Source organism: Euprymna scolopes, chromosome 2 (assembly GCF_053919585.1).
Source record: "Euprymna scolopes isolate OS-2025 chromosome 2, ASM5391958v1, whole genome shotgun sequence".
NCBI lineage: Eukaryota > Metazoa > Mollusca > Cephalopoda > Sepiida > Sepiolidae > Euprymna > Euprymna scolopes.
The window spans coordinates 46836632-46862974 of record NC_136483.1 but is presented as its reverse complement, the minus strand read 5'-3'; positions in this window follow the sequence as shown (position 1 = coordinate 46862974).

Below are 26343 nucleotides of genomic sequence, written 5' to 3'. Positions count from 1 at the left end.
ACCTCTTTCGATCCCTTGAGTTCTTCTAGAACTGACAGACAGTTTCGAACTACCAGGTACTAGCTTAATACTACGGTATCCGCATAGTAATTTGAGGTTATTAGTTATTCCTGTTAGCTTTTAGCATAGTTTTCGAGATTTCTGCAGTAATCCGATAAATCCAAATAATAAGAAAAATAATTATTTCAGAATTTTCTATAGTTCAATGTAAGAATTATTGTCACAGTAAATATTGCATTCTGTTATGAATAGGTTCAAAATATATACTCATAATTCGGTTTTTGAATGAAAGTTTAAGTTCATTAAAATATGCATCTTGTTTTATGAGAAAAAATGATTTCGTTCTGGTGGGCTAAAACCTGTGGAGCCCAGATAAATTTGGAACATGTTATGCCAAAATATGCTAAGAATTATTAAGTAATATAGACAGAGAACGGCCGCCCTGCATAAACAACAACGTCCCTTTCATCGTCTAGCCAAGATACCATAGGCTCTCTCTAGAGATCAATTTTTACTGTAACTTATATTTACAGTATTTTATCCTATCAAACAATGGTTACTTTTATCTGCGGAATAAACAAATCTTTGCTCAGGCATGAGTCAATGTTTTTCGGGTCTTATCAAACAAAATGAAGCTTAGACATATTGATCTCCATCTCTTTCTGAAGATTTCATTCTCAAATATGTGTATATTACCATTGTTTAAAAATGTTCTTTGTTTATTTTGGTAGTTAAAAGCAGCCAGCTGCTCTGGAGTTTTGCTGCAGAGTTGTCAACCGATATTTGTTAAATTCATCTAGCTAACAGTCTTGGATATTCTAGCAATTTATTGTTTCTTTTTAGGAAAGATCCTCTTCTGAAATCGTTTTACAGTATCCATATCACGAATTATATTTTTTTCAGATGATTACATCAGAGTAGACTCATTCAGCCGTTTTCTTTATGATATTTATATTATCATCAGTTTTCTTTATGATATTTATATTATCATCACTTTTCTTTATGATATTTATATTATCATCAGTTTTCTTTATGATATTTATATTATCATCATTTTTCTTTATGATATTTATATTATCATCAGTTTCCTTTATGATATTTATATTATCATCAGTTTTATTTATGATATTTATATTATCATCAGTTTTCTTTATGATATTTATATTATCATCAGTTTTCTTTATGATATTTATATTATCATCAGTTTCCTTTATGATATTTATATTATCATCATTTTTCTTTATGATATTTATATTATCATCAATTTTCTTTATGATATTTATATTATCATCACTTTTCTTTATGATATTTATATTATCATCACTTTTCTTTATGATATTTATATTATCATCAGTTTCCTTTATGATATTTATATTATCATCAGTTTTCTTTATGATATTTATATTATCATCAGTTTTCTTTATGATATTTATATTATCATCAGTTTTCTTTATGATATTTATATTATCATCACTTTTCTTTATGATATTTATATTATCATCACTTTTCTTTATGATATTTATATTATCATCAATTTTCTTTATGATACTTATATTATCATCAGTTTTCTTTATGATATTTATATTATCATCAGTTTTCTTTATGATATTTATATTATCATTAGTTTTCTTTATGATATTTATATTATCATCAGTTTCCTTTATGATATTTATATTATCATCAGTTTTTTTCATGATATTTATATTATCATCATTTTTCTTTATGATATTTATATTATCATCAATTTTCTTTATGATATTTATATTATCATCAGTTTTCTTTATGATATTTATATTATCATCAGTTTCCTTTATGATATTTATATTATCATCAGTTTCCTTTATGATATTTATATTATCATCAGTTTCCTTTATGATATTTATATTTTCATCAGTTTCCTTTATGATATTTATATTATCATCAGTTTTCTTTATGATATTTATATTATCATCAGTTTTCTTTATGATATTTATATTATCATCAGTTTTCTTTATGATATTTATATTATCATCAGTTTTCTTTATGATATTTATATTATCATCAGTTTTTTTATGATATTTATATTATCATCAGTTTCCTTTATGATATTTATATTATCATCAGTTTCCTTAATGATATTTATATTATCATCAGTTTTCTTCATGATATTTATATTATCATCAGTTTTCTTTATGATATTTATATTATCATCAGTTTTCTTTATGATATTTATATTATCATCAGTTTCCTTTATGATATTTATTTTATCATCATTTTCTTCATGATATTTATATTATCATCATTTTTCTTTATGACATTTATATTATCATCAATTTTCTTTATGATATTTATATTATCATCAGTTTTCTTTATGATATTTATATTATCATCAGTTTCCTTTATGATATTTATATTATCATCACTTTTCTTTATGATATTTATATTATCATCAGTTTTCTTTATGATATTTATATTATCATCAGTTTTCTTTATGATATTTATATTATCATCAGTTTTCTTTATGATATTTATATTATCATCAGTTTTCTTTATGATATTTATATTATCATCAGTTTCCTTTATGATATTTATTTTATCATCAGTTTTCTTCATGATATTTATATTATCATCAGTTTTCTTTATGACATTTATATTATCATCAATTTTCTTTATGATATTTATATTATCATCAGTTTTCTTTATGATATTTATATTATCATCAGTTTCCTTTATGATATTTATATTATCATCACTTTTCTTTATGATATTTATATTATCATCAGTTTTCTTTATGATATTTATATTATCATCAGTTTTCTGTATGATATTTATATTATCATCGGTTTCGTTTATGATATTTATATTATCATCACTTTTCTTTATGACATTTATATTATCATCAGTTTTCTTTATGATATTTATATTATCATCAGTTTTCTTTATGATATTTATATTATCATCAGTTTTCTTTATGATATTTATATTATCATCAGTTTTCTTTATGATATTTATATTATCATCAGTTTCCTTTATGATATTTATATTATCATCAGTTTCCTTTATGATATTTATATTATCATCAATTTTCTTTATGATATTTATATTATCATCACTTTTCTTTATGATATTTATATTATCCTCAATTTTCTTTATGATATTTATATTATCATCAGTTTTCTTTATGATATTTATATTATCATCAGTTTTCTTTTTGATATTTATATTATCATCAGTTTTCTTTATGATATTTATATTATCATCAGTTTTCTTTATGATATTTATATTATCATCAGTTTTCTTTATGATATTTATATTATCATCAGTTTCCTTTATGATATTTATATTATCATCCGTTTTCTTCATGATATTTATATTATGATCATTTTTCTTTATGATATTTATATTATCATCAGTTTTCTTCATGATATTTATATTATCATCAGTAAGAAACTTTGACCCTCCAACTGTTGTTGAATAATAAAAACGTTATTATTTCTGATCAAACATAAATGAGAAAAAAACAAGCAAATAAGTGTAGGAAATATCCATATCAATATGTAAATCATTCAACAATCTTATAATATAGGATGATGGTTTTAGTAAAGCAAAAATTGCTTAAAATTATAATGATTTAATTCTATTTTTATAAAAATAAGCTTTTATAGCTGAACCAGTGTAGAAATGAATAACTAATAATTAATTTAAAACTTGACATTGTATTTTAAGTGTTCGTTCATTAATTTATTTTTGGAGGAAAATAACTCGAAAAACGGCATGAAGCCACTTGATGTAAGGAGCTAACAAGTGCGAGAGATGAGTATTGCAAAGACAGGAGATGCTTATTGACCTTAGTCTGAAAAGATCAATATGATAGGTCGAAGAAAAAGAGTTAGCAAGAAGAGAGGTCCTTGACTTTACTACCCTGGGAAAAAGAAGCTGCCTTCCAATGAGGTATTCAAACGGCGAATTGATGGAAGCCTTTAGTTCAATGAGTAAAGCGGCTGGACAGAAAGAAGCGGAAAATAGATAAAATAATTCTCAGGGGCACATGGCATGGTAATATCTGTAGAAAAACTTAGACTAGCGACATCACACCTATATGTTTTGTTTCATTATATATATCTGTATAAACTGACTCTAACTTCTCTGTAGTTGTACTTAACATAAAACCCTCCAGATAAGATGTATAATGCTTTTGGGCGTGATGCGTATCTTGCTGCAAATCTATGAGAGCACATATTTTAATACAGTCGTGCGCATACCAGCATGTGCGTGCCGATTATAGCTTGCACGACGACAATATCACAAAGAAAAAATCATTTAAAAATGTAATAGCAAATGCCATGTTCTTTTTCTTCCGTTTGCAAAACCGAACATATTTCGAAAAAACATTGGCACGCATCCTCCGGATATGTAACGAAAGTATTTACACATCAATAGAGTTTGGCCTTTTGCATCGTGCAAAAATAGATATCCTCACTTCGGGCATAGAGTCACGCGTAAATTACAGTGAAACAACGGTTGTGCATTGACTAACCATACCTGCCACACCGACACTATTAAGCTCATTGAAAGAGACAATCAGAACCAATATTGAGATGAGCGACGATGTTTTGTTATTTAAAAGATCCCCCTTTCCATAGGGGATTTGATATAAAATAAAAGGTACAAAATATTTACCGCTTGAAAGAGATAAAAATGAAATATTTATTCTTTTTACAAGTATATCATAGACAAATCCAGATGTGACTAAACACGGTGCTCCCAGTTTAGAATTAAGCGTAGTGAACGCTAGCTTCTACATCAATACATTTTATACTATTGTTAATCAATCAATAAGAACTAAGAAAGTTCTTTTTACAAAAAAAAAATATTCAATATTTTTATTATCATTAATTTAATAGTTCATGTGAACTTCTTTCAGTAACAAAAAAACATGTGTACTAACATCTCTTAACTTGATATGCCCACTAACTATGATTGTCACTGCTCACTCTTAGCTCTCAATAATGGGAAATCTTCAGAAAGTTTGAATCGTATTTTAATCGTTCCATTCTACGACGGATTTGACACATAACGGCTCTCCCCTCGAAAGCATCACTTTACACGTTTGAAAAAATTTGATTGTAATCTAATTAGAATAAATAATTGTACCTATTTACTATGCTTCCCCAGGGGGACAGAGTTAGACACCAGGGTCGTTTTTTAACGTGGAGAAAAGGTACAAAAATAAAAATTGTCTCAATCGTGAAGGATTTCTCCTCCACCGAAAGAGAACAAGAAAATGAAGTGCAGCATCTGAAGAACAGATACTACACTTTGATCTTGCCAAGCATGGACTCGACATTTTATATTCGCATTGTTCTATTTGCTGCCAACCAACGGATCAATGTCCTCTCACCATCAACTAATTCATTGATATGCAAATGCATGAAAAACTACATTTGCTTTTCCGTAATTTTCAAATTACTGATAAGCACACGTGTAATGCCAGCATAAGTTATAGCAAAAGAAGGAGTATGCACAAAGCAACAAAGGCGCGAATTTTACACGTGTAAATCTTCCTAACTTTTTACTGATCACACGTAGAACTCTACTTCATCAAATCTTTTTAACATTTTCCACTAAACTGCTGAAGAAACTTATTTTCTTGGATTATATGTAACCTGACAGTTTAATATATATATATATATATATATATATATATATATATATATATATACATATATATATATATATATATATATTCTACAGAAGGATCATATCTTGTGGGATTATTCATTCAATACACACTCACAAGCGGATATGGGCCTATATAGATATATGATGGACTAGCTATAATAAAAGGCTCAAACAAAGTCAAGGGAGATAAGTTTAATAAAACCATACACAAAGCAAATAACAAAATTTGGCCTAAAAGTAGACACACTATGAACTTAAAAGATAACGCTAATCCAATATACGTAAGGCCTAAGTCTAATCACCCACCATCAATTATAAAACAGATTTCTAACTTCATTGTAAGAAGACTCAGTAATAACTCAAGCAGTGAAAATGTATTTAACAGGTGAATCAATACTTATGAAACATCCCTAAAAATACTGGATACAAAATATGTATATCAAATATGAGCAACAAAACACCAATAACTATAATAAAATTAAGAATAGAAGAAAAATAAATATAATCTTGTATATAGCGCCATACAATCAAATGTTAAAAACAAAACTTGGCAAGAAATTTCTAGATCTCATCGAAAAGCACTTCCCCGTAACCAATGCCTAACACAAAATCTTCAATAAAAATAACCTAAAGTTATCATACATCTGCTGCGAAAATGTGGAGATTATAAATAAAGCACATAATAACAAAAATATTAAATAAATAGCAATAAAGACAACAACAAAATAAACAATGAAAAGTGGACATCATCACAAAATAAAACTAACAGAAAGAAAACATATGTAAGTAGTACAAATAATAATAATAATAATAATAATAATAATAATAATAATAATAATAATAATAATAATAATAACGAACCAACTCCGCACAACGATAACCATAGTAGAAATAAAAATATAAATACTAATAATGAAGATAAATGCAACTGTAGACACCGCACACTTTGCCTATTCAAAATAAATGTCTAACACAAAGCATAGTTTACCAGGCCACAATATTTGCGAAACAAAATGTATGCCGTCCTTGGATTTCAAAACCTGATGTTATGACCACAAAAGTACATTCCAAAATAATAAAAAAACACCGAATAAAAACAACTCTAGCAAACAAATACTGGGAACTCAAAGAAAGCGGACGTTCGCCGGTAGTAGATGGAAAAAAGTAAGTCAAGCAAACACATTTAGAGACCTAAATGATCCATGCAGATCATGCCTTTATGAAAAATTTGCTATCCTATACTTTAAGGAACTACAATATCTATTAAACTGTAGGAGAGAAATAGCGAACAACTGTGTTCACTGAATAAACCTTACTCTAGGAAAGCGATACAAAATAATTTTGAAATTAACAATAGCAATAAAAGATACATAAATAGAATAAATATATATATATATATATATATATATATATATATATATATGAATGATATATATATATATATATATATATATATATATATATATATATATATATATATAAACTAACATAATATTAAAAAATACACTTCCCTACACCTAGGTTTAAAATAGGTCAAATCATTAGATATCTACGCTCACTGCTAAAATAGCACACATGAAAGAAGGGATGAACCGGAGGTAAACTTGCCCATTGTCTAGTAATTCTAGTAATTGCCTGCCCATTGGCTGATCAAAAAGGATTGTGTGGAAACTAGATAGCTGATTGGGTTACTAAAAATTCAATACAATATTCGCATATAAAAACGGGACACAAACATCAACTTGCCGCATAGGTCTGACGAATCCTAGCGGAATATTATGGGTAGCTTAATTGCCATATATATATTATAACTTACATTATATATATATATATATATATATATACATATACATATATGTATATATATATATATATATATATATATATATATATATATATATATATATATATATATATATATATATATATTGTGCTGGCGGAAGAGATGCACTTTTTTTTCGGTTTATTTTAAATCTATATGTTGCATTTCGAATCGTTGAATTACATTTGCAGACTGTCTCCATTTCTTGAGTTAATGAGGATTTTAGATCGATTGGTAGGTAGATTATTTTTCAATTTGACTTTGGAATAGTCATTCGTTATATCTCCCCATAAATTAATCAGTAACATATTTGTATATTTTATTTATTTGGCTTTTTTTTTAATCGTAACTTGAAACCGTGTTCAATCATTCAAACAGAATGTTTTAAATTATTTGTACTTACTCTATTGAATTGTTTACGTTACAATATATTATTCAACGGTAGAATACTTTTATATAGAGATATATCGTTTTACCAATTTTATGTTTACACATTAACTATCTTTAGCCTTTTGTATCTTTATATTTTTTAAGCTAACGTTTATATTTTATTTATCGAGCTATTATAATGTTTTTCTTGAACGATTTTACTATTTTTAGGTATTTCCACGGGTAACGTACGTAATTACGTAAGTACTTTTCTACATTTTTTATAATATAGTGCCGTAATGTGATCCAGAAAATCCATATTCCCGATTAAAATAGTGTACAATCTGATTGCGTGTTTCATTTTTTTTTATTCTCTCTTGTGTTTTTATAATGAAGACACTTTTGTAGACATGCATATGTAAAAAATAATTATGGATATAAATATGTATTCCAGTTTGTTCACGTAAATATGTAGCGGGCTATTAATAAAGGTTTCTTATTGAAATTTAACGTAATAATGTCCATTTGAATTTGCGCTTTATTAAAATTTAACGCAATAATGTCCATTTCAATTTGCGCTTTATTAAAATTATTATTATTATTATTATTTTATTATTACTATTATTATTATTATTATTATTAAAATTAAATAATTGTTACGTTTTTAATAATTCAATAATAGATCTGACAAACATATATATATAAATATATATGTATATATATATATATATATATGACTGTTATATAAATATATATATGTGTGTATATATATTTTTTATTTGAAGGTAAACTGTTACATTTGGTCGCTACATACAACCATCTCTTTCAGTCGATGACACTTCGTCAGTCGACTATGAACCATTCGACGCCATTAAAAAAAGCATATATATATATATATGTATATATATATATATATATATATATATATATATATATATATATATATATATATATATATACAGGGTTCCCCCCAAAACGGGCCCCTACTCTAATTAGGTCCCGTTTCTTAGTGTTTTGTCCGAATGAAATTAAACTTTTGACATAACTAGTTTATTATATTCAATACATCATATCAAAACACTAGGGTCTTTGACCTTTTTTTTCTCCGTTCTACAGTATATATTCTAGATGGTATCCATTTTCCTTTGTTTTTCGAATCACCCTGTATATATCTATATATATATATATATATATATATATATATATATATATATATATATATATATATATATATATATATATATATATATATATTTGGAAACACTCGTATATGTGGCCGGTTAATTTTGTATTAGTGTAATATATATATATATATATATATATATATATATATATATATATATATATATATATATATATATATATTACACTAATACAAAATTAACCGGCCACATATACGAGTGTTTTCCGGTATGTAAATGGAACAATCATAGGAAACTCATAAAGGACCACCCTCTAGTAAACAAGTTTTACTATGATTATCTAAAGCAGTGTATGTGAGTCACGTCGAATACTGCCTGAGTGGAAGATGCTAGAAAATTTTTAATACAAAAAGATATTAGTTATGGAACACTTTCAAGCTAATATAACTGCACGGTTAGTAAAATCTTTGATCTGCTGAGTATGAAACGATATGAAAGTCAGTTATTGACGTAATATTTGTAGCAAAGCACGCGATTACAAATTAAAATAATCACGTTATAATATTCAAAAATCTAAATAAAAGTAAATATATAGCTTTATTTCTTCTTATTTATAAAAATGTAGAATGAATTTTGCTCGTAGTATGAATTAAAATAAAATATAGATATTGAATAATATATGTCATAAAAATATAATAAGGTGACAGAAGTTATTTATATCACTTAATAATTAGTTTTAACTAATCGTTATTTATCACATAAAGAACAAAAATCTTCAATGCGTACAAAACTAGAAAAAAAGAATGTAGAAAACATACAAATACATAAATATAGCTGACCTAAGTAGAAATTGTTGAAACTTACGTTGCATGAGGGCTGTGCAATAATCGAAAATTTCCCAGGAGTAACCTAAAACGCCGAAATTTGCTGAAAGATTGCTTCGTTATTTTTTAGCGGAGATGTTGGCAAGTTTTGTAAATTGGAAATAAAGTATGTCTACTGCCTCCGAAGCTTCCTATGTCAAAGGTTAAACATTCATTGGTTATAAATCTCTGTTAACTTTTTGAATGATAAAAATAATGTAGCAATCAAAAATAATTTAGAACTTTATATTTGTATTTGTCCATGATTTTTAAAGAAATATTATATTTTTGTAATGTATGGCGGGCGAATATATATATATATATATATATATATATATATATATATATATATATATATATATATATATAGTAATCAACGTACAGTGCTATTTCCCTGTTTCATAGCTCATCAGTTCGGCTAGACAAGCAACTACCTCAAGCCAAGACTGAAAGACGACCGCCCAAACGACAGTCGCAGCTTTTCTTTCTCTCTAAATCTTTATTAAAGGACGTTTCATTAGCTTAGAGTATGACTCCGTTCGCCTTTTTATGTAAACTCTCCGGAAAATTCCCACTTTAGCAGCGTCTTCATTTCCATTAATACCAATTCATTTTAAATTTTCTTTAAATACTAGCAAGGCCATCCGGCGTTTCCCGGGACGTATAAAATAATGAGAAAATTTTTGAACATACCTGTTATTCTTTAGTTAGAGGAAATCTTTATGTTTATTTATACATTGCCATCTTGAGCAAAATAATATTTTACGTACCCTTGGACGGTTATTACACAACATATGTTTGAAACAATTGTACACTCCCTAGGGAAGAAATGTTACAGCACGTATACGGAAAGATGTTTCCTTACCCAGGGCAGGTAATGTACAACATTTTTCTCAAATAATTAAAAATAATTTACATGATTTTCTGTTGTGCTAAATTTTCTGTATGTCACAGGTAAGAGTTTGTTTGTTTTTACATCACAGTGCTTCATTGAAGAAGCACCGGTTATTTTGTATAAATGTTATACTACTCAAATATATTGCATGACTTTCAATTTTGATAACTTAAGTACGTCAAAGATAGGAATTACTTTGTTTTTCATATAGATACTTCACTGTATAAGCCCATTATTTTCTGGCTAGGATAGTGTATAAGTACCTTTTACTAATTAAAAAATGAAAGAACACGATACTTTCAAGTAATTTTCTGTTATGCTAAATTTTCTGCATGTCTATAATTAGATTTTGTTTATTTTTTATCTGTGTGCTGTAGTGAAGAAGCACCTTATTCTCATTTAAAAGTCATGCTACTCGAATATATAATGTGATTTTCTGTTTTATTACCTTTTATGCACGTCACAAGTAGGATTGTCTTTGTTTTTTCATATGAGTAATATATAGAATGCGGCGTCACCGTTGTCGACGATGCCAAAGTAGAAGACAAAAAGTAAAAGTACAAGAAAAAGAACGAGAAGAACTTGAGTCAGCGATGAATAATTATTTTGTGTTTCAACTTTTATCAAGATTTACTTAATAGAAAAGTACTCAACATGTACAACGCGGCAGCAGGAGATACGGCGGCAACTAAGCAGATAGAAAAAACGGAGAAGAAAAAAAAAAACGTAAGTCGTTTTTTAGTGTTTCATTTGAGAGTATGCTCTCGAATAGCCGACCCGATATGTATCGGTTAGAACGTTTATAAATAATGAGGTCGGTTAGTTAAGTTTGATTATTGTGCTCTGGGTTTAATAACTCCATCGTAAGAGAACGTTCATCACAATAATAAATGTTTAAAATACTGAATGAAAAATATGCGTGTCGAATATGATGTGAATTGCATTTATTGACATTTTCCTTGAGATGATTTGGTTGAATGTTGTAGGATAATATCCTCGCCGACTGAAACTTGGAAATGATCTTTGTCTATTGGCCATCTGTTTTGTGCGGCACATGAAATAAATAAAAAAGTTGTGCGGTATTAATATAAAGCCAGATGCATCCTGCGATGAAATATAATGGATGAGGCGATATCTCATCTTCGAGACAGTGGATCAAGGATAACCCGATTGAAAAATCAATTGTGTACCCTTGTCAATCAGTAAACAGTACTCTGAGTGTCATATCTGGCAGCAGTACTCTATCTTTATCGTTATCTATTTCGCTATATAATTGTATTCAATATTCAAATTCTTCATTTTTATTCGTGCGTCATAATTCACAACAAACCATCAAATATAATATGTATTGAGCATTGTTGAAATTAATAGTGTTACATACATATACACAGTATACATCGTGTACAAATAAAAATATACCATATAGTAATATATGTTTGGATAAATATATATACAAGGTGGAAATACAACATTGTCGCACAAAAACGGCATGATTCCATTTCCATTTGATGAAAACCAATTTTCTTTTTTTTTCCAGACCAGCTACTAGTTGGGCAGTTGTGTACAAATCCCAAGAAGGATAGGAGTCTTCTATCATGTTTGAAAGTTACACAATGTTCACCAACCGAAGACAATGATGCATCGCTCAACAACTCATGCTCTCAACCGATCCGATTTAAATACGATAGGAACAGTGCTAGCATCCTCTAATTGAAAATTCGGACGGTTCAACGCTTGAGGGCACAGGTCAACGAAGTTTCCGGTCACGGGTATTGTCTTTGGTGTGGTTTCAAGTGAGGGTCACATCATGCCACTTCACATCTTCGTAATTCGCTTGAAAGGCAACACCAAAGTCTACCTGGATGTGCAAGAGAGTGTGGTAATCCCTAATCAGGTGGCAGACCCTTGGTGTGGCAGCAGGACACAGCAGCGAACCACGAGTCCAAAAAACCCAGGCTTGGTTTCAGAAGGAGTGCTACGACCCTTCCCACATTGCCCCCCTTTCTGACCGTAACCCGCTTGACTACGTTTGGTCATACGTCGATAACACCAACAATATAATTTCCCATAACACGAAAGTCAGCCTAGTCCCCGCCATACGCAGAGTATTCGGCGAGCTCTCAATTTCCGGACCATTATCATGGCGGTGATTAAGGCTGAAGGCGGCTACATTAACGGGAGGTCAGTTCTACAGCATAATCAATTTACTTTATGTTTTCAATAAACGTTTTAACATAAAGCTCTAGTATTGTATTCTTAGAGCGACAAATTAATCGTTCCACCCTGTGAGGGTGTATACATCACTATACATATGTGGATGCTTGTGTATGTACAAAATATATGTAAGCATATATAGGTGTCGAATATATATATATAAGCATGTTTATCTATATTCGCATGTATGTATTCATAAATTCGTGCGTACAAATATATAGGTGTCTATTTAAAAATACGCTTTAATATAATGGCACGAAATTTCTTTCAAATTCTTTAAATCTGAAGTAAAAGCGTGTCTTAAAACGGCTGCAAGTGGCGTTCATAACCGTTCGTCGCATTCTCTCCCGAAGAAAATGCTTTTAACTACGTGTTTCGTGAAACCCATGGCGGGATTAAACAATGACAGGAATTCGTAATTGCCGAAACTGAAGATATAAAAAGTTCCATACAAAAACACTTTCCGCTAAACGGAGATGCCGAGTTCTTCGCAGAAAAGCAGCAGAATAGAAAACCCCTGCGAGTTAAGAGACACGCGTGCTTTGTTGAAAGATTACCTAAAAGCAGCAGTTTGCCCAATATATATATATATATATATATATATATATATATATATATATATATATATATATATATATATATATATATATATAATAGGTGTGTGGTCGCGTGCCTCTCACTTGTCATCGCGATTCCATTTATCTTAAGAGAAGTAAGTTTCTCTGTCACTATATATATATATATATATATATATATATATATATATATATATATATAGGTGAGGTATATCGCCCTATAAAATTAAAAAAAGTATCTTATGACATTGAATAGGTATTACATACCGAACAGAACTTTCATAACTGCAATGTTTCTTTTATACCTGAAATTGTAAGGCATTGTAGAGTATCATGTCAAATAGTATACTATGTTTACTACTGCAATATGTATCTCTGCGCGTCAGGTTTACTATCAGTATACCTTCAATCTTATCTTCTTAAAAGGACATACAAGTGCTGTAAAACAATTTCATTCTGAGGACATATAGACATGTATATATATCACTTGATTTTAATGTCCAAAAATCAAACATGAACGCCTTTTCCTGCTATAAACTCAATTTCGTAGTACTACTATGCTCTATTTACTAACTGAGCACTTTTGAATAAAATACTGAAAACACCGACACACAATATATTATATCACATTATATGTGTATATACTCGAAATATTAACAATTGCCACTATTAAGTTTATTTTCATTATGATGTTGATAAACTTGATTTTATATGTAATGTTAATCGTCTTGTATAGTTAAAAAACAATTTTCTCTCTATTTCCATACGTATTTGTATAGTATCATTTGTTTGGTATCATTTGTATAGTATTGTTTGTAAAAAGAGAGATGTATCATTTTTATGATTCTTATATTTATGAAAGGTAAATAGACGTATTATTCTGACATCAAATTTCAATATGTGTTCATCGTATGTCTACATCAGTTAATTAGCGGGCATCACTGAAAAATGAGTTATTTTCTTGTTAAAATCATCACTTGAATTTTTCTTAGGTGTAGTTGGATTTTGATTCGCCAAAATGGAACTCATTTCTGTGATATATTTATATATATATATATATATATATATATATATATATATATATATATATCTGTATCTATATATATATATATATATATATATATATATATATAATTTTATTTTACTATAATAATTAAATACCTACAGACACTAGTGTTCCATACTCTCGGTATTCTTCAGTGCAGGGTGCCATGATTAGCACCAGTCGAACGATCCGAACCCCGCAACACGAGACATCGCTGGCTCTATTAGCAAAGACCGCATCAATTCGGCTACCAGTAACCGGGTGAAATAACGTTGAATTTAAACATTTTAATATTAAATGTTCATTTACGTCAGTCAGACAGTGATCTAATCGTTATACGATGATCTATGCATAAGAGCTAAATTGACCGACTTTAATTCAACTAAAAGTGCTCAACGATACGAAATTATTTCTTAAAGGGGCTGTCATAATTATTTTTTTACTATAATAATTAAATACCTCCAGACACAAGTGTTTCATCCTTTCGGGAATATTTAGTGCAGAGTGACACGATTAGCACCAGTCGAACGAGTTGAACCCCGCAACACGAGACATCTCTGGCTCGATTAGCGAAGACCGCAGCAATTTGGCTACCATTAACCGAGATATATAAGAGAGATATCGGTTGCTTACGAATATATATATATATATATATATATATATATATATATATATATATATATATATATATATTCGTAAGAAACCGATATCTCTCTTATTAGAGGGTTGGGACATGCGAGCCATGAATAAAATGAGTGGTAATTCTGCTTCAATTGTGTTTTTTATATTTTCTATCCAAATAGACATACGTTCATAATTCTTTCGAAAAGTGTTTCGCTAGGATACCGTGAACTTATTAGGTAGACTCTTTTGAAAGAAAACCTGATTTTTTCTCTCAGTGGACTAAGAAGGGGTTCTTTTCTTTCTTGTACGTAATTAATAACGTAACAAATGGAATCGGTTGTTCGTAGTTATTAAAGAAAGGAAGTTGTAATAATGACTGATTTACTTATTTGAAAAAAACATGGAGAATCTTATCAAGTTATTCGCGGAAACGCAAATGCGTCAACAAGAAAGAGACGAAGTACAGAGAAGGTGTCAACAAGAAAGAGACGAAAAACAACAAGAAAGAGACGAATTACAGAAAAAAGAACAACAAAAAAGAGACGAAAGACAGAATGAACGGCTACTTAAATGTATAGAGCAAGTGCAACTTGGTCAAAAAGATTTGTTGGAAAGATTAACGACTAATTCTGCACAGGAAAGCATTACGACTTTTTCCAACGGACCAATTGTGAATAGCATAGATGTGTTCACGTACCTACCAAAAGAGGATAAAACTTTTGAGGCATACTTCAAGAGGTATGAAGATATTTTCGAAACAGATTGCGAAAGCTAGTCAAACGCAAAGAAAGTAACTTTATTACTTCGAAGGTTTGGTACCAGTGAACATTGCAAATTTGTTGATATTATATTGCCAAGGAGAACGAGTCGGTTAGACTTCGCTGAGACCTTAAAACTTCTTAAGGAGTTATTCGAACCGAACATATCTTTTTTTAACAAGAGATGATCATGCATGAACTTTAATAAAACAAAGAAGCAGGGCTACCTGACATATGTGGTAGTAGTGAATAAACACTGCGATAAATTTAAATTATTGGAACTTACGGTGGACGACTTCAAATGTTCAATTCTTGCACAGGGGCTAGTTTCTACAAAAAAATCAGAGATCCGAAGACGAGTTCTCTCAAAATTAGAGACAGAACATGGTCTGACACTGCAAAAGTTAGCAGAAGATTGTCAAAGGGCTGGATCACTAAAAAAAGACTTAAGAGATATAGAAGAAGCTGGAGTGTCGTACATAAGGAAGATTAAAAAATCTGGCAGAAACGCAGGGCAAAGAAAGTGTGAGACTCGTAAAAATCCCAAAAGATTACGCGAGTTATAAATACTCAAAATCTAATTACAGAAAACGAACTTACGATTCAAGTCAAATAAACTACAGAAAATCGAGACCAAGTAATAATTGTGGAAGATGTGATGAAAAATATTGGGGAAAGGATTGTCCTTACAAAAATAATAGATGCTTTAATTGCGACAAAGTCGGACATAACAGTATTTGTTACAGAACAAAATATAAAGTACACAAAAGGAGAAAAAAGACAAAGAGAAAGACAATTTACGAAAATATGTGTTGGTTAATATTTTCGGCAAACAAATAAAATTTCAACTTGACTCTGGGGCAAATTTGTCGGTAATAAACGTTAGCACTTGGATAAACATACTCTGAAAAAGTCAAGTGACGGTGCAAATTCGAAAGAGAATGCGTCCTGCCCATTAATTTAAGTGGTACGACGAAGAAATTGAAAATCTTCGTAATTTAAGAAAGCGAGAATTTATTGGGAACAGATTTTATTGAAAATTTCAACCTTGGGATAAACCGATGAACGCTTTTTGTAAAAAAAATAATAATCTGCACCACAACGTCAGAAAATGAACTACAGAAAGAATCTCCAGAAACATTGACTATGGGACTGTGAAGATGTAATACATTTAAAGCTTCGTTCGAGCTAAAAAAAAAGGATGCAACCCCAGTATTTAAGAAAAAACGAAACGTGCCGTTCGCCGGATTAGACAAAATAGATAGTGAATTAGACAGACGTGAAAGAACGGGCATTTTATCGAAAATCGAAACTAGCGTATGGGCAGCGTCTACGGTGTACGTAAAGAAGAAATCAGAACAAATTCGATTCTGCGGAGACTTTTCAACCGGGTTAAATAATATGCTACAAGATCACCATTATCCTTTACCAAGCCCGGAATAGATTTTGCCAAACTAAATGGTGGGAAAATTTTTTCAAAAGTGGATTTGTCCGACTCCTATTTTCAAATTCCGATAGAAGAAAAATACTCAAAGATTTTATGCATTAACACACACAAAGGGTTATTCAAGTATAACCTATTACCGTTCGGGATAAAAGTCGCACCGGCGATATTCCAGCAAGCAATGGACACAACGATGAACGGTTTAGATTGTGCTTGTGCATACCTGGATGACATAATCATAAGGAGCGCAACCATAAGTGAACATATAGAGCATTTAAAACAAGTGTTCAAAAGAATAAACGAGTACGTATTCAAGGTGAAAGAAAACAAATGTGAGTTTTGTCTAGACGAAATCAAGTATTTAGGACAAATATTAAGTAAAGATGGTCGACGCCCTGATCCAGAAAGAACGATAGCAATTAGGAACATGCAAGCACCACATAACGTGACGACTTTACAGAGCTTCTTAGGTCTCGCGAACTACTACCAAGTATTTATCAAAGGCACGCACGACCTAAGAGCTCCGCTGAACGAATTATTAAAGAAAGAAACACCATGGATATTTACAAAAGAATGTCAAGACTCATTTGAGGAAATTAAAAAGACTTTGACGTCAGATTTATCCTTAACTTATTACGACCCAAAATTACAAATAATTGTTGCGAGTGACGCGAGCTCGTATGGTATAGGAACATGTATACAGGATATCATGCAAGCTCGAACGAAGACATCTATAGCGCACGCTTCAAGGACCATAATTCCGTCAGAGAAGGTTTACTCCCAAATAGAAAAGGAAGCAATAAGCATTATTTTCGCGGTGACGAAATTCCACTGTTATCTGTACGGGAGACATTTTATACTGGAAACAGACCACAAGCCCCTAGTGACTATTTTCGGCTCAAAAAGGGCTTACCAGTATATACGGCAAATCGGTTACTTTGTTGGGGTACGATCTTGCTAAATTATGATTTTCAAATAAAACATCTACGTTCGGGAAAAATAGGTCATGCGGATGGATTGTCAAGACTTATACCGAAAAGGGAGGAACCCCTTGAAGAGTCAGTAATTGCAGCTATACGTCCCAATTATGAGGGGAAAACATGGTGGCGAATATAATAAGAGAATTACCAGTCCGCTTACCGATATAAAAAGGGAGGCTGAAAATAACGCCGTCATCAAAGACATAAAAAAAAAATTAAGGGAAAATGACGGAAAAACGCAAAGTATATTTTCCTTATGCAATGAGGTATTTTTTTATAGTGAAAAAATGGTTGTACGGAAAACCTTGAAGAAAAAAAACATCTTACGTGATTTTCATACAGGACACCCGGGTATAAATAGGATGAAGACACTTATGAGGAGTTATGTTTACTGGCGTAATATGGATGTGGATATTGCATTAACAGTAAAAAAATGTAAAGGTTGTGCGTTAGCCACTAAGGCACCACCGATATTTCATAACCCTTGGAAAAAAACTGACCATCCATGGTCACGCATTCATCTAGACTTTGCTGGACCGATCGAGGGACACTACTACCTAATCATAGTAGATAGTTTTTCCAGATGGCCGGAAGTAAAGCTGGTCAAAAACCCAACGACAGATAACACAATAAGATTTTGCATGAGATATTTGCACGTTTTGGGGTACCAGACATTGTAGTCACAGATAACGGAACACAATTTGCTTCAAGTGTTTTTGAGGATTTTTGTGAATCGTTTAAGGTAAACCATATAACTACACAACCGTTCCATCCGAGATTAAATGGATTAAGTGAAAGTTTCGTAAATACGATAAAGCCTGCCCTTAGAAAATCGATAGGGGCACCGACGGATAAAGCATTACAACAATTCCTGCAAATATACAGGATAACTGAGAACCCAAATACACCGTCGAAATTATCGCCAGCAGAATTAATGTTTGCGAGAAAAATAAAATCACCATTTGATAAATTAATACCAAAGCAAGCAGTCGTATATAAAACGACACACACATCACGTAAAAGGTTTACACCTGGTGATCACGTATATTTTAAATGTTTTTAAAATAATATGTCATATTGGGAGTAAGTTATGGTAGATAAACGAATCGGCGACTTGGTCTACATGATAAAAGGTCCAAAAGGGATACACAAAATACACCAAAATCAATTGAGAAAACGTCATAGGAAGGACACGAACATGACAAACCTGAGGAACAGGACGATCCAATTGATATAGTATACGAAACGTTTAATATTGAACCACCAGAGACCATGCCCGAACCGAGGAGATCGGGAAGGAAAAGAAAGACTACAGGCCCAATGATAATGAACCCCAACAGGAAAAGATATTGAAATCCACACAACTTCAAATCTCGGGAGTGCGTGTTGTGGAGACGCCCACTAATTAGCATATGTGGGTGAACAAGATATAGATAAAGGTATCAAGTCATCAAGACCGGGAGCTGTGTTCGAACGCCGGATAGGCAAGACGCATGTGCCGGTTGCTCCATGAAAGACGTTAACACGCCCTCTGCCGGACAATCTTCCAACTGCAGTACAACTGCCCCTTTGTAAATATGTATTATCATTTCATCTTAACATATTTGTTTTACACTTACTTTCTGCGTTCGTGTTGTTATTGATACAGCCACAACAGTTGAAGTATTTTATTGGGAACTGAGTTAATTTTTATCTGCTTGTTTTACACGTATATTTTATTTTATAGTAGTGTATTTGTTTACGTATATGTTTATTTATTGTTGTTACAATTATGATTTTATTTGTTTGTTATTATTGTTGTCCTTATTTATTGATTTATCTTGTCTGTGTGCTGTTATGCTAAGTTTAAGTTTATTTTTTGTATACATGCATTTGTTTTTACATACTTGTAGTTTAATAAATTCTATGGTTCTTTAAAGTTTAGGACAGCTTACATCTCATTCAAACCTAGCGTACGAGCTTCGTCTAGGTTTCTGAATATGCTGGCCTGCCGAACTATTTTCCACTCTGCTGTCAACGTTTTATTGAACCCCCAGTTGTTGTTCGCTAATGCCTTTTTATCAAGCGTTTTTAATCTCTGAATGTATTATGCATTCATAATATCTGCTTATAAAATTCAGCGTGATAATTCCTAAGTAATATTTTTTTTTTGTTTTAAGGTTTTACTGTGACCTGACAGACGATGCTTTTGGTGAGGCATCTATTATGTACCGGACAGTGTGTGTGCGTTTAATCGTTATGCTTGTTTGTTTTATTGCCTGTGTATTTAGTTCTATCATTATTTGTGCCATTATTAATTTTAGGAATGATGTTTTGTTGTTTTATGTTGTCCATTTTTTATGTTTTATTATCATTTTCTTTTTATTGCTAGCATCATTTGATATTTTATTGTTATTGAATTACCATATTTAAGTTTTCACAGCAACTATAGAACCGTTATAAGTTGCTTTTACTAAATATTTTGTGTAAGGAGTTTGTTATGGGGAGATGTATTTCGATAAGATTTAAGAAATTTTGTCTTGCCTCAGTGAAAAATAAACCAATAAACTTAATTCCCGACTGAACCAATTACTATAAATAGAGTTTCACATGAAAATTTATCGTGTTTATGTTCGACTCAGCTCAGAATACCTGTCTCTTACATTTTTTTGCTTCGTTGAGAAACGTTCGAAATTATGTTTTTTGTTTTTATTTTTCAGCTGAAAATAAGAAAATAGGTGGTATTATTGTTAGCACTGACCAGTAGTGTTGTTTATTTGCGACTAGGACGCGTATACAAAATTGTTAACAAATAAAATAATGGCCGTTGTAGTAGAAATACATACCACGGCGTAAGCGCACCTTGCGTGTAATATGATCTGCACGATTTGTTCTTAGTCTGCAAGTGCGTCTGCAGAGTCTCAGTGATGAGGTTGAAAATGTTGAGTGAATGCAAATGGGTCTGCACTTGTTGATTTTATGGTCCGTGTTGTGGAAATAATTGTCAAGATTAGTATGTACACTATGGTCGATGTCAGTTGCGTAAGTCTGCAGTTATACGTACAAGTGAATCAGTAATGGTGTTGGTGTGCGCCGTTCAAGTTGATTAGATCCCTGGTGTTTTGAATGCATTATCGAATGGACAGTTGAGTTTTTTTAATGTGCATATTGCAGTTTAACTATTTGGAACTGGCGTGACTTCTTCCATAATGATCGGCGGTGATGCCTGTTGATTTTATGTGCTTGATGAATGTCCGTTAAATAAATTGTCGGAGAGTGTTGATAGACCTTGAATAGTGTTGCTGGTGTTTTTAGAGCTTACCCTTTACAGCTGCTATTAAAACAAGAGCTCAGTGTTGTTTCTGGGCTGAATTTGTTGCAATGTTCGATAATCCTTGGTTGGTCATGTCTGAGGGGAATGTTATTTTTTTAAACAGCCGCTGCCTGCATCCAATAATAATGTGGGCTTTTTCATCATCTTCTTTGCCAACCGCCCCTTTCTGCGTATGTATTAGAATCACATCAAGGTAACCACTTGTTGCAGACGCGTATATTCATCATAGTGTATTGTACTGTAGACGTTGCTCTCCGTAAGAAACAAATTAATAGAATTAATTCCCATCTGAACATATCACAATAAAGACAGATTCAGATGTAAATTTATCGTGTTTATGCTCGATTTTTCTCAGAATCAAAGACTTCTTTTTTTTTTGTTGCTTTGTGGCGAAAAGGTTGTATTACTCTTTTTATTTTTACTTTTTAGCTCGAAATAAGAAAGTGGATGTTGTTATCTTTAGCACCAGTCAGTAGTGTTGCTTGTTTGCCGCTAGGCGGTGTATATGAGATTATTTGCAAATGAAATAATGGTTGTCGTTGTAGAAGTACACATATCGATGTAAGCACATCGCAACAGGCTCTTTATTTCATAAGCTCAAGGAAAGTGGATGATCGCTGATAGAAGAGTGGGCAATAGTACGATAGGCAAGCAAATTTAGAAACCTAGACAACCCCTGTAGACTATGAATGAGAAATTAGCTATCCTCCAATTTAATGAACACAAACTACATAGTGGAATAGAAAACATATATATATATATATATATATATATATATATATACATACACACACACAAAAACATCACTGTTTTACACAATGAAACAGAAAACTCAAGCACTCTGGACAAAAAGACGAAACAAAAAAATACGGATGCAGCAAACTTGCCCAAAAAGAATATACAATAGCGACAATCATTGAGAAATCAGTGCACTAAACATTATGAAAACAACTGTATATTGAACACCCGGACACGGAGTACAATCATAAAACAGCAGCAGTACTTGAAAACGAAAGTCACAAAATTCAATGTGACATAGATATACAAACAGATAAGTCCATCCAAGCAAAATGTTCGGATATCATAATTGTTAATAAGAAAGAAACGTCTTGCCAGATTTTAGATTTGCCGTTTCAGCAGACCACAAAGTGAAGTCAAAAAGGCAGAAAATCTGAACAAATTCATAGAATTGGCTAAAGTGCTCAAAAGGATATGGAAGATGAATAACTTAAGATAACCCCAATAACACTAGGAGCACTAAGAACAAAACCGAAAAACATGAAGAAAAAATGGGAGAGATTGGAATCAGAGGGTTAGTTTAGAATATATAAATGATAACAATAATGGAAACGGCTGAAATATTAAGGAAATGTGGAGAATTATACACATTAACCACATGCGCGAGCTAGACAATATAGAAATTGTTACATGGATAATGCACAAAGAAATGGCACATATAATCATGAAAACTGAAACTGTAGACTTTACTGCGTTCTCACCTTCCGCTCTTTTTTTATTTAATCTTACCATAAACTCGTGCTGCACCAAATAAGTGAGGAGGGTCAAGGATTATGGAAGTAACAAGAAAAGAAAGCACTATCCAGAACTCTACTCGATGACTGAGAAAATGACTGCGACGTTAGGGAGGGTTCTTGCCACATAAATTCTAGTGGACAACAATGGTGGTTACCAACGACAAATCAATAATAACCGCTATTTCGATAACGCAAACAAATTTTCATAATGTAACGAAAGATGTAATGCGTAGTGGGGATCAGGGGAGACTTATCGTCATTCAGTATATTTTCAAATAGGATTCTTTGAAGATGCCCTGTGTGAAAAGTTCTTTTGAATAATAATAATAATAATAATAATAATAATAATAATAATAATAATAACAACAATAATAATAACAACAATAATATTAATAATAATAACAATAATAATAATAATTATAATAAAATAATAATAATTATAATAATAACAATAATACTACTACTACTAATAATAATAATAATAACAGCAACAATAATAATAATTACAATAATAATAATAGCAATAATAATAATAACAATAATAATAACAATAATAATGATAATTATAATAATAATAATAATAACAATGATAATTATAACAATAATAATACTAACAATAATAATAATAATAATAATAATTATAATAATAATTATAATAATAACAAGAATAATAGTAACAATAATAATTATAATAATAACAATAATAATAATAACAATAATAATAATGATTATAATAATAATAACAATAATAATAATAATTATAATAATAATCATAATAATAATTATAATAATAACAATAATAACAATATTATATAATAATAATAATAATAACAATTACAATAATAATAACAATAAAGTAATTTCCTAACACAAAGAAAGAGACACCGAATCCCTGTTAAGCGGACAAAAGTATGAATTAGAGGCAAACATACCCTTGCTTGATATCGCGCGCACTATTGGCTACGATACCTGTGTATGTGAGTAATAAAACAATCTAATTGGGTGAGTAGGAAACCCAGTGTAACACGAACCTAAAAGAAAACATATATAAGGGCATTGACTCCATACAATAATCTGATGATTTCTCTTAGCATGTAACGCGGACAAATCTATGTAACTTAATTGCCATATTTATTTTAAAAAAGTTACTCTATCTCTGTCTCTGTCGTTCTCTCTCTGTCTCTCTTTATATATATATATATATATATATATATATATATATATATATATATATATATATATATATATATATATATATATATATATATATATATATATTGATAATCTCCGCATGTAGTCGCACAGTGCTGCTATGATACAGCAGATTGGTCGTTTCAGGACGGCTATATATATATATATATATATATATATATATATATAATGTGTGTGTGTTTGTATTTTGTTGATATGATCAAGCTTAATACGTCGCTACACTGGTAAATTGACTTATTTTAATTATATGTTTATTGCTCATGAATAAATGATATATTCTATCTAGAACTCAATCCATTAGTTCACAGCGCTAATCAACAACGCCCGTTGCCATTGATCAGATGAAGATAGGCTGTGCGATTATATAGAAAATGATCTAGATCTCATCTCTATAAACAAAGAATGCGGAAAGTGCAGTCGATATCAATTTGCCCAGGCTAAGCGTGGAGGCGCGTTAGTTAATACCAATACACTGACAATTTCCTTTCAAATATTCTTCCTTGCTAAATCTGCAAGTGTTAATAATGTATGATTTTGAACCACCCTTTTAATGAATTATGACAGGCAAGGTCTACACAGGTAGAAGTATATAATAACCTGAATAACGCGAACAACGTAAATAAAGATGGGTACAGAACGCTACATGTAAAAAATGATAGGACTATATTTGTCTGAAATGTACTCTACATATGAATACCCGTATCTATACGGAAATTTTACACTCAGCACATGACAACAGCAGCAACCCCGACACCTTTCAAAATCTGAACGCGTACGGACATTCGGGTACATATATAGAGAGATAGTAACTGGCTGATGGAGGAAACGTGTTGCGAAAGAAATATGTGCAGAGGAAGAAGACAATTTAATCGAAATGTATTTTATTTAATTAAACGTAATGCACCTGTATAAGAAGAGATTACATGATAAAATAAGACTGTTATTTTCATTAATAAAACGTAGAATTAAAACTTATGCATATTCTTCTTCTTGTTCCTATTATTATTATTATTATTATTATTATTATTATTATTATTATTATTATTATTGTCGTTATTGTTGTTGTTGTTGTTGTTGTTGCTTTACTTGCTAGTGGATCACATTCAGACTACAGTTGTTGTGCATTGGTGAGATCCGGCGTTTAATTAGATCAAATGAGAAACTCAATGTCATCTAGCTCCTTTCCGGCCCTGTCGATGGGGCATTAGAATACGTCGACTGCCCCCCCTGCAGAGGGTAAAAGTCCGTCAATGGGGGTCCTGGATATGACCTTAAACTATATCCAGTGGTGAGGGCACGAGCTTGTGGGCTTTGGCGAGTGTGGAGCCACCCTTTAATTACCATTGCTCTCAGGTCCACTTTGACCCGGAGTGGTAGTACCTATTTGGGTCCCAACTATGGGTTAAATAGAAACCGACGTGAAAACAACAAATATATTCTATTAAAAAATTGTCTTCAAAATCTTGGGTTCGCCATTAAATAACCCGAAAAGGGTTGATATGCCGTATAACAAAACCAACCAACCAACCTGATAACTTTCACGTTTTTATTTGCTATGCTTATGATATTACGAACAAAAGTTATAAAAAGTAAGACACCCTATCATCATTTGACACAATCAATAACGCTAACACAATCAATATCCATAAAAGTGAAATTGTATTTGTGTGCGTCTGTGTTTATATTCCCTTTCCAAACGACGTTGCCAATTTTTAGTCTACAACCTCGAAATTTGACATAAGAGGTATTGAGATTTGGAAAATCTTTTGTATCGGTTTTTGGCCAGAAATTTGGCTTTCAAGGAGTGGAATTCAACGATTTGACATTTCAAAACTCTACCAATCTCTTCAACTAATTTTGGGTCTAAACACTTGAAATTTTATATGTAGGT